The following is an 11,584-nucleotide window of genomic DNA, read 5'->3' as shown; positions in this document are numbered from 1 at the left end:
GTAGATAAAGGTAAAAATTTGGAGTACAGTGGCCAACTGAGTTTCTAACTATGAATGATATGTACAAATAAGCACAATGTTTTTGATGTACTAATGTTAGAATTGCGTCAATTCGAATCTGGTATCAGGATAAATATGACAATGAGTCACCGATTGTATACTATGTATTTTTTATTAGCTAAGCAATAAGTGGTCAATGCAATTTTCGTATATACGGGCTTTCTGTCCCACCTCGCAGGGCAAGCAGAGAACTGACTTGTTCCTGACAAAGATATTATAATATACCCAGATGACAGTAGTAGTTCCTGCTTCCGAGCGGCCTGTCAGAGTAGAGACTGGGCGTGGTTTAAACTCACCCAGCCTATCGTTGATTGTTGTCGTACGAGCTGGTAACAGCCCCCGGGCGCTCCAGTTGATAGATGTAACTTGCTGTGTCGAGTATCTATGCGCTCATTCCCTAGATACCGTTATCACATATCTGGTTCCTGTTATTGTTAAGTTTGAGTTCTAACAAAAACAGTCTGTGGTTTGCTACACTACGTTCTGTATGTGTCCGTTTTTATGTTATTCTGTATTTTTCCATCATGAGAAAGGCCCATGGTCCTGAAACTGTTAACAATGTTTCAAGTCAGCTATGTTGCATAACACATACATACATCCACACAAGCCAACAGCAGATAATATTCAATCACATATATGGTAATGGGCTATAGTGCATAACACAGAAACCTCATACTAATAGCACAAACTCAATAGCATCGAACTCAATAACACCCAGTGGCATATTCCATCCCTGCATTGAGACATGTTTTCTAACCCATTTCTCACGCTGGTGTAACAGGGTTGAAATAGACATCCTTGGTTGTATGCATTTTGCCATAATTAATAAGCCAGGTCATGTATATATATTGTCATGAAACAGACAGGGTGCAGGTCTCGAACCCTCGACCTTCTAGTCCGAGGTCCGGCGCGATATCGAATGTGCCGCAAAAGCATGCTCGTGCGGCAGAGTCTATTTCCGCGCTTATAAACCCAGGGTCGTTACACTATGTATAGTTGTGGAGCCTCCTGCTGTATTATTTGTGTAACTGTATCTGTGCATTTATGTGCACATGATCACGCAGGATCCAGCAAAAGAGTTATTAAACTTTGGAGGTATGTATCATGATCGATGCTGCACACAGTGTTTTCAATTTTAAAATTATATCTAATGTATGTTAGACTGAAAATGATATTGTTTTATAATCACTTTCGATGTTGACATGTTATGTGATAGAGTTACAGAGTTGTGTCCTGTATTTGCAATTGTATGGACATTTACAAAGTTAGCATGTTGCTGTACGCTATAGACTAGCTAGCATCCGTCCTGTACTTTCCTTGCTAATGAGGTTAGTCACCTTGTGAAGTGTAAATGTTTTTTGATTTAGTGTCACTCAGATTTTGACTGATTTGCAGTTCCTCTGAAATTTACACATTTTGTGTGCGTACGTGTATGTGTGTGTGCGTGCGTGTGTGTGTGTGTGTGTGTGGTATGCGCTCCCAAACTGTTATTGAACAGTTATAACAACAGTTATTGTTATTGAAACTGTTGTTATGTTGCTCTACACGTGCTGTGTTATGGCCATCATATAGAGTCATTATAAGTTGAGTGCCTATCTGTAGTCATGTTGTTATAGGTGTAATGATGGATATTGTAAATATACATTTAGCTGTTCTACAACTATTTTAAAAAGTTGTTAAACTATGATGGAGATTTTATGATGGATTTGCAGTTGCTCTAAAGTTTACACGTGTGTGTGTGTGTGTGTGTCTTCAGAATAAACCGTGAAGTAGAACAGCACTGTCCTTTGTCATCCAAGCGAACCGTTACACTGGCTCCACAGTGTCTTAATGTAACCATGATTGCGTTCTGACCCCAGTGCAGCTCATAGGGTCAGTATCTTCTAGCAAATGTAGGTGCAGGAGCTCCATAATATTTTTTAAGCTAATATTCAATAAGAGGTGCAGGAGCTTAAGCAGAACAACATTTGAGGTGCCGGTATTCAGCTCCAGTGATTCAGCTCCCAAGTCAAGCACTATCATGTTTAGGCTACTTACAGTTGTTTTACTTAACTTTTACTTACCTTTTATTGGAAACACTTATTCTCGGCTGGTATGTCGGCAAGATGCAGAGTGTTGGGCAGGAAGTCAGGGGAGGAGGCAGCCTGTACCCTCTGTTTCCTTGGCCATTTGTGCAGCACCGTTGGGGCCTTTCTCTCCAGTCAGCAGGCTCTTCTGGTGACAAGACAACAATCTATGATGTACACAAATATATATGCAACAATTTCAAATATTTTACTGAGTTACAGTTCATATAAGGAAATCAGTCAATTGAAATAAATTCATTAGGTCCTAATCTATAGATTTCACATGACTGGGAATATAGATCTGTTGGTCACAGATGCCTTAAAAAAAGGCAATGGTGTGGATTAGAAAACCAGTCAGTTTCTGGTGTGACCACCGTTTGCCTCATGCAGCATGACACATCTTCTTTCACATAGAGTTGATCAAGCTGTTGATTGTGGCCTGTGGAATGTTGTCCCACTCTTCTTCAATGGCTGTGCGAAGTTGCTGGATATGGGCGGGAACTGAAACACGCTGTCATTCACGTCAGTCCAAAGAATCCCAAACATGCTCAATGTGTGACATATCTGGTGAATATGCAGGCCATGGAACAACCGGGACATTTTCAGCTTCCAGGAATTGTGTACAGATCCTTTCGACATGGGGCTGTGCATTATCATGCTGAAACATGAGGTGATGGCAATGGATGAATGGCCTCAAGATCAGTAGGCCTCAAGATCTTGTCACAGTTTCTCTGTGCTTTCAAATTGCCATTGATAAGATGCAATTGTGTTCATTGACTGTAGCTTATGCCGTCCCATACCATAACCCCACTGCCACCATGGGGCACTCTTCACAACGTTGACATCAGCAAACCGCGCACCCACACTACGCCATACACGTGTTCTGCGGTTGTGAGGCCAGTTGGACATACTGCCAAATTCTCTAAAATGACTTTGGAAGCAGCTTCTGGTAGAGAAATTAACATTCAATTCTCTGGCAACAGCTCTGTTGGACATTCTTGCAGTCAGCATGCCAATTGCACACTCCCTCAAAACTTGAGACATCTGTGGCATTGTGTGACAACTGCACATTTTAGAGTGGCCTTTTATTGTCCCCAGCATAAGATGCACCTGTGTAACAATCATGCTTTTTAATCAGCTTCTTGATATGCCACACATGTCAGGTGGATGAATTATCTTGGCAAATGAGAAATGCTCACTTTCCTTCTACACATTTCTCAATTATCCCTTTTTTGGCAGAGCTGCTCACAGTTACCCTTTAGGCAGAGCATGTTCGTTGTATCCGGTCCTACAATATGTTATCAACACAAACAATCCGCTTGCACTGTGTGTATAGGAATAACAATAAAGTTTGATCTATAAAGCCAATAAATGCAAAAGAAATTAGGCTGAAGAGAGGTCCTTGTGAAATACTTTTTTTCAATGTTTCAATGGAAAATATTCAGTTAGCAGAACTGCAATTCTCAACCCTCACCCCTTTACCTTCTCCAGATAATAGACTGAGGATGATGAAGAGGAGGAGGGGGCAGAACCCCATGGCCGTTTCTCTGCTGTTGGTGGAGGGAGCTACCTGACATCCAGGACCAGCCCAGGGCCTGTAGACAGGCCTCTAACTGGGAGGATAATGGGAGAAGAACTTCTCACAGACCTCCTCCATTTAAGTGGGAGATTCTCTTATGAAATCACCTCCACACTAGCACCCTGTTTTCAGTGGCTAACTGACTGCTATGCTGTGTCCTTGGGCAGGACAGCACTGATGTCCTGGGTTATGTTACTGGTTTGCTCTGGACCTACAAGTTCTGTGCTTTCTCCAGAGCAGTAAGTGACATCCCATTGTAGTTCACTTCTGTTCATGTCTGAGTTGCCGTACTTGGATGTATTGTCACAACAGTCCCTCAAAGTCAAGTGTTATGTAGTGAAAACTTGCAATACAATATGACATAATAATGCTCTTAGCACTTGAACCTCTTCATCTTTTAACGTATACTCCTCGATCATATTGCTCTACGACACTCAGTATGAGTTTGTACTGGGGGCATGCCATTGCTACTGGCATCAACGTTCTGTGCAACCCTGCATCTTGCTGTATCCTTCTCCAGGTAAAGAATATGTAGCCTCGTCCCCAGCCTCGAGAGAGCTAGCTGGTGGGCGAGATTTAATGAGTATGTGAATATAACTTCTAATTGAATTGAACCCTAACCGTGTTGTCATTACTGTCTTGACTCTGTGGTCAGATTGTGTTCCTGTCCTGGTGCAGGAAGAGTACCACTCCGCAGCAGCATGGAAGGGGTTCTCCAGACACAGTCTCTTGGGGGGCTTCTCTCCCCCACTCAGCACAACCCTAGAGGGAAGACTAAGAAAAACACACAGTAAGCCCAGAGTCCTCTCTGGGTTAAGGAGATGGACTCAATGCCTGGCAGTGTTGTTTATGTCATTTTATAGCAAGCATTGGAATGAAAGAGCAAATAAAGATCTTTAAGATAGAGAATGAAAGACTAAATGGTAGATGTTTGAGAACTCCTTTTTAAGTTGCTCTTTCATTCCTGTCCTGGCTTTGCCTCATACAGTATTTGATAATCATCTTTAAACACAGCTCTCTTTCCTCATGTGCGTTGGGCTTGGATGGCACTCCTCTCTGTGTTCCCTCCAATAACATAAATCTCAACAAGATGGCTGATATGGGATATTACATGGATGTCAACATTCAACCAGACTCTGTCCAGGGAAGCAGGTGTGTCAGAGAGATCCCCCTCAGGAGGACCGTGAGAATGGACAAACCCTGCACCTTAGAAACATTCTCTGACTCCTCATCCCTCAACTCTGATGTGGAGGTCAGATCCCAACGGATCCTTACATCTTCCTCACATTCTTTATTAACAACCTTACTATCGTGTAAAATCATATTCTACAGCAAGATTTTGCCTAATATGGTTCAGTTATTCTGAGTTTAGTATGTGATCGTAAAAAATGTGAACTGTTAAACCATTTTCTGCCACAAGATGGTGATAGTATGTGAAGGATGGTTGAAAACGTGTTGCTTTGGATTCATCTGCACATCAGGGAAACCTATTATTTTCAGTCTTAACACATTGTAGGCCCTGCCTATTACCATGTAAGGAAGGTCAAATCAAGACCTTTACCCACAAGGTCTTCTGAAGTGCTTTGCTTGCTAACTAAGTATGTTTATTTAACGTTACTTCTTTAGGCTCAGGCCTTTCCATGTCGACTGATTTTTATAGTGCAGTGAAAGTCCACTCAAGGGCCATTTCATATGAATTCGATCACTTTCTGACTGCACCCCTTTTGATTTGAACGAAACCTTCCATACATGTTTGCAATGGTAGGAGTGGTCAGAAAAGTGACCTTTTGGACCTGAATGCCAAAACATTCAGGAGATAGAGGTGCTCAAAGTTGACGTATTTTGCATACCTACCATTAGACGTCTGTGTCTTCATCACTGAAAAATATAATTCAAATCAAATCAAACTTTATTTGTCACATGCACCGAATACAATAAGTGTAGACCTTACCGTGAAATGCTTACTTACAAGCCCTTAACAGTGCAGTTCAAGAAGAGTTAAGAAAATATTTACCAAATAAACTAAAGTAAAAAATAATAAAAAGTAACACAGTAACATAACGATAACGAGGCTATGTACAAGGGGTACCGGTACCGAGTCAGTGTGCGGGGTTACAGGTTAGAGGTCATTTGTACATGTAGGTAGGGGTGAAGTGACTATGCATGGATAATAAACAGCGAGTAGGTGCAGTGTACAAAACAAATGGGGGGGTCAATGTAATAGTTTTTAACGTTAAAGGTATAAAAAAACAAGCTGATTTTTGTTATATCAAACTCGTTTATCTAAACGTGTAAAGTCAGATTTGTCTCATTTTCGCATAGGTTTTAACTTAGACACGGATTTATCTGAAGTTCCAGGCATAAGCGACATAAGCAGGTAGCTTAGGGCACCCGGCCACAAACTCAGTCGGGGTCTTGTCACGTCCTGACCATAGAGAGCCCTTATTTTCTATGGCGGAGTAGGTCAAGGCGTGACTGGGGGTTTAGTCTAGTTTATTATTTCTATGTGGGGTTCTAGTTTTGTTTTTCTATGTTGGTGATTTTGTATGATTCCCAATTAAAGGCAGCTGGTAATGGTTGTCTCTAATTGGGGATCATATTTAAGTAGCATTTTTTCCACCTGTGTTTTGTGGGATATTGTTTATGTGTAGTTCCATGTTAGCACGTTTAGTCTTTATTGTTTGTTGTGTGGTTCACTTATTTCTAATAAAAGATATGCTTCCAATGATCGTGACAGAATATCCCACCACAACAGGACCAAGCAGCGTTCCCAGGAGGAGAGTGTAACATGGACTTGGGAGGAGATTCTGGATGGGAAAGGATCCTGGACTTGGGAGGAAACCCTGGCAGGACAGGATCGCCTTTCTTGGCGGAAGACGCAAGGAGAGAAGGGAGGACAGTGACGATGCCGGGGTTCGTGGCCACAGAGAAAGCCCAAAAGGCAGCCCAGGGGAAAAAATGGGAGGGGGAGCACATGGGGTGGTCGGCGGAACCGGGGAGTGAGCCAGAGCCTGTGTGGGAGTCGATAGAAGAAGGTAATGAGAGATACCGGAGAGAGGTTGTGGAAAGGAGTATGCTGCAGCGCAGGCGCATTGAAAAGCTCCTTCTCAGCCCGGCACCATCTGTGCCAGCTATACGCACCAGGTCTCCAGTGCGCCTTCACAGCCCAGGACGTCCTGTGCCAGCTCCTCGCACTTGCCGTGCGAAGTGTGTTAAAGTTACGGTACAATTGATGCCAGCTATACGCACTAGGTCTCCAGTGCGCCTTCACAGCCCAGTACGTCCTGTGCCTGGTGTGTCATCGAACCGGTACCATTGATGCCGGCTATACGCACCAGGTCTCCAGTACGCCTCCACAGCCCAGTACATCCTGTGCCAGCTCCAAGCACCAGGCCTCCAGTGCGCCTCCCCAGTCTGGCACATCCTGTTCCTGCTCCACGCACTCGCCCTGAAGTGCATGTCACCAGTCCAGTACCACCTGTGCCGGCTCCATGCACCAGGCCTCCAGTGCGCCTCCCCAGTCCGGTACGTCCTGTGCCGGCTCCACGCACTCGCCCTGAAGTGTGTGTTACCCGTCCAGTACCACCTGTGCTGGCTCCACGCATCAGGCCTCCAGTGCGCCTCCCCAGTTCGGTACATCCTGTGCCAGCTCCACGCACTAGGCCTCCAGTGCACCTCCCCAGTCCAGAGCTTCCGGCGACGGTCCCCAGTCCAGAGCTTCCTGCGACGGTCCCCAGTCCAGAGCTTCCGGCGACGGTTCACAGTCCAAAGCTTCCGGCGACGGTTCACAGTCCAGAGCTTCCGACGACAGTTCACAGCCCAGAGCTTCCGGCGACATTTCACATTCCGGAACCTCCAACGACGGTCCACAGTCCGGAACCTCCTGAGACGGTCCACGGTACGAAACCTCCTGTGACAGTCCACGGTCCAGAACCTTCAGCTCCAGGGCAGGAGCCTTCCTCTGCGCCGATGTCTAGTCCAATCACGGCGTCCAGTCCAGCTCCAGGGCAGGAGCCTTCCTCTGAGCCGATGTCTAGTCCAATCACGGCATCCAGTACAGCTCCAGGGCAGGAGCCTTCCTCTGCACCGATGTCCAGGCCAGGGCCGGTGTCCAGTCCCGCTCCATGGCAGGAGTCTTCCTCTGCACCGATGTCCAGGCCAGGGATGGTGTCCAGTCCAGCTCCATGGCAGGAGTCTTCCTCTGCACCGATGTCCAGGCCAGGGCCGGTGTCCAGTCCCGCTCCATGGCAGGAGCCTTCCTCGGCATCTAGGTCCAGTCCAGGCACAGTGTTCAGCCTGGGTCCATGGCTGGATTTGCGGGATGAGCGGGTTCTTCAGCCCGCACCAGAGCCACCACCAAAGATGGTGGATCCGCAAGCAGAGCGGGTTCTTCAACCCCTTTGTTAATCCCTTTGTTATCAACCCCTTTGTTATGGCAAGCCTAAATAAGTTCAGGGGTAAACATTTGCTTAACAAGTCACATAAGTTGCATGGACTCACTCTGTGTGCAATAATAGTGTTTAACATGATGTTTGAATGAATACATTATCTCTGCACCCTTCACACACAATTATCTGTAAGGTAAAAATGAATATGAACTTATTTTCTTTGCATTATTTGAGGTCTGACAACACTGCAGCTTTTTTGTTATTTTGACCAGTTGTCATTTTCTCCAAATAAATGCTCTAAATGACTATTTTTATTTGGAATTTAGGAGAAATGTTGTCAGTAGTTCAAAGAATAAAACAAAAATTATATTTTAACCCAAGCACATACCTATAAATAGTAAAACCAGAGAAACTGACAATTTTGCAGTGGTCTCTTAATTTTTTCCAGAGCTGTTTATATATATTTTCAATGTCAAGAGGGGGGCCCTTAAATGTTTTTCCACGGGGTGGGAGGGTCCCACAACCATATCTCGTTTGGAACCACAAAATGCTGGAGACGGCCCTGGGAGTTTGTGTTGTGCCAGACACAGCATACTTTTCAATACAGGGTGTCATTTCAATTATAGAAACATAATTCATAGAATGGACTTATCACTTGAGACAAATGCAATTTAGCTGGTACACCATTGACATTTTTTTTTTAAATTGAATTTACATTTTACTTCCAATTACAACCAAAAATATGGCTGCTGGTCCACCCACAGTCGAATGTCAACTTTAATGGGAATGTCTATTCTAGTATATATATGTCTATGATTTCAATAGGTTTCCTGTTAAACATTTTCTGATGTGGGAATCTTCAACCATCTTTATGGTACCATTTGAAAGATGAAGTTGAATTGTACTCACATTTTAGTACATTTATCAGCCAAAACATGACGTCCACCCTGTATTCAAGAGCACGCTTAGTGTCAACCGATGGTGGGCACAACAAACACCTCTGATGTAAAATAGGTTCTAAGTTCTAAGCTATGAACATGAGAAAAAGTGTATGCATTTTTAGATATTGACATTAAAGGTAAAAATCTGTTTTAAAAAAATGTATGAAATAGTTTAATCAACCCTAATTTGACAAAGATTTCAAATGATATCAAACTCAACCGTTTCTGTTTTTCAGTGATGAAGACGGATGTCTAATGGTATGGTATGCAAAGTGGATCAATTTTGAGCACCTCGATCATGTGAATGTTTTGGCATTCATTCAGGTCAAAAAAGTAACTTTCTGATCACTTCTACCACGGGCAAACATGTATGAAAGGGGTGCTGTCAGAAAGGGATTGAAATCATGTGGAACGACTCATAAGCAACCTGTCAACCTCATAATTAGGAAAAGAGTTTAGAATTGTTAGGGTGGTGATTGTGTGATGTCTTTAGTGCCTTGTGGAAAATACATTTTCTATTGGCACCCTTTTGTCCCTCACATCTTTAGAATAATGGAGCTCTCTGAAAGTAAAGTCATGGAGGACGTCATTTAATCTGAAACAATTGCAAATGGTGTGAGCGAAAACAATTGGAACTTTATACTATTCACCAAACAGGAAAAAGCTAATGATGTGAACCTCCCCTGGTTAAGTGTGTCAAAGAGCAGTAGGGCCCAAACAGGGGTTCAGAACATATTGTAGTTAACATGGCTTTGAATTGAGTCGTTGTCATTTTGTCAGCAGTGGCATGCAAGTATTTGAGGTCTTTTTCATCCAATTACTTAACATTTCAAATGTTATTCTTTCCCTCTGGTTAGAATTTACCAAGGTCTGACAAAGGTCAGACATCCAATTACTTAGTAATATGGCGGGGGAACGACTCCCGCTCAGTTCCGTCGACACATATTGCATAATCTTCAATCACTAACACTGACAAATCATCTATAAATGGGGATGGGCTGGCAGCCTGCCAAATGTGTTCCTATACGTCTGAGAAGTGCTATTCTTATTGCAGTGCCAGCTACACCACCGTTCAACAGTTTAGGGTCACTTAGAAGTGTCCTTGTTTTCCATGAAAATATACATGAAATGAGTTGCAAAATTAAGAGGAAATATAGTCAAGAAGTTGACAAGGTTATAAATAATGATTTTTAATTGAAATAATAATTGTCCATCAAACTTTTCTTTCGTCAAAGAATCTTCAATTTGCAGCAATTACAGCCTTGCAGACCTTTGGCATTCTAGTTGTGAATTTGTTGAGGTAATCTGAAGAGATTTCACCCCATGCTTCCTGAAGCACCTCCCACAAATTGGAATGGCTTGATGGGCACTTCTTACGCACCATACAGTCAAGCTGCTCCCACAACAGCTCAATAGGGTTGAGATCCGGTGACTGTGCTGGCCACTTCATTATAGACAGAATACCAGTTGACTGCTTCTTCCCTAAATAGTTCTTGCATAGTTTGGAGCTGTGCTGTGGGTCATTGTCCTGTTGTAGGAAAAATGTCTCCAATTAAACGCCGTCCACAGGGTATGGCATGGTGTTGCAAAATGGAATGATAGGCTTCCTTCTTCATTATCCCTTTTAACCTGTATAAATCTCCCACTTAACCAACACCAAAGCACCCCCAGACCATCACATTGTCTCCACAATGCTTGACAGATGGCGTCAAGCACTCATCCAGCATCTTTTCATTTTTTCTGCGTCTCACGAATGACGTTCTTTGTGATCCGAACACCTCAAATTTAGATTAGTCTGTCCATAACACTTTTCTCCAGTCTTCCTCTGTCCAGTGTCTGTGTTCTTTTGCCCATCTTAATCTTAGTCTGAGATAGGGCTTTTTCTATGCAACTCTGCCTAGAAGGCCAGCATCCCGGAGTCGCCTCTTCACTGTTAACATTGAGACTGATGTTTTGCGGGTACTATTTAATGAAGTTGCCAGCTGAGGACTTGTAAGGCGTCTGTTTCTCAAACTAGACACTCTAATGTACTTGTCCTCTTGCTCAGTTGTGCACTGGGGCCTCCCACTCCTCTCTCTATTCTGGTTAGAGACAGTTTGCGCTGTTCTGTGAAGGGAGGAGTATACAGTGTAGAACGAGATCTTCAGTTTCTTGGCAATTTATTGCATGGAATAGCCTTCATTTCTCAGAACAAGACTAGACTGAGAAGTTTCAGTAGAAACTTATTTCTTTCTGGCCATTTTGAGCCTGTAATCGAACTCACAAATGCTGATGCTCCAGATACTCAACTAGTCTAAATAAGCCCAGTTTTATTGCTTCTTTAATCAGAACAACAGTTTTCAGCTGTGCTAACATAATTGCAAAAGGGTTTTCTAATGATCAATTAGCCTTTTAAAATGATGAATCTAGATTAGCTAACACAATGTGCCATTGGAACACAGGAGTGATGTTTCCTGATAATGGGCATCTGTTCGCCTATGTAGATATTCCATAAAAAATTTGCCGTTTCCAGCTCCAATAGTCATTTACAACATTAACATTGTCTACACT

At 43.3% G+C, this 11,584-nt stretch overlaps 1 long non-coding RNA gene across 1 annotated transcript; it reads left to right on the top strand.

The window, feature by feature from the left end:
- The first annotated feature begins 1,068 nt into the window (after positions 1-1,068).
- Positions 1,069-5,696, top strand: LOC121846713. The gene is made up of 3 exons (XR_006083662.1): positions 1,069-1,155; positions 3,618-4,225; positions 4,361-5,696. It is a non-coding gene; the product is annotated as an uncharacterized LOC121846713 (long non-coding RNA).
- The last annotated feature ends 5,888 nt before the right edge of the window (positions 5,697-11,584 follow it).

The sequence above is a fragment of the Oncorhynchus tshawytscha genome, linkage group LG06, assembly GCF_018296145.1.
Source record: "Oncorhynchus tshawytscha isolate Ot180627B linkage group LG06, Otsh_v2.0, whole genome shotgun sequence".
Classification (NCBI taxonomy): domain Eukaryota; kingdom Metazoa; phylum Chordata; class Actinopteri; order Salmoniformes; family Salmonidae; genus Oncorhynchus; species Oncorhynchus tshawytscha.
The sequence above is the reverse complement of the archived record's forward strand: the minus strand, read 5'-3'. Positions and strand labels throughout refer to the sequence as shown.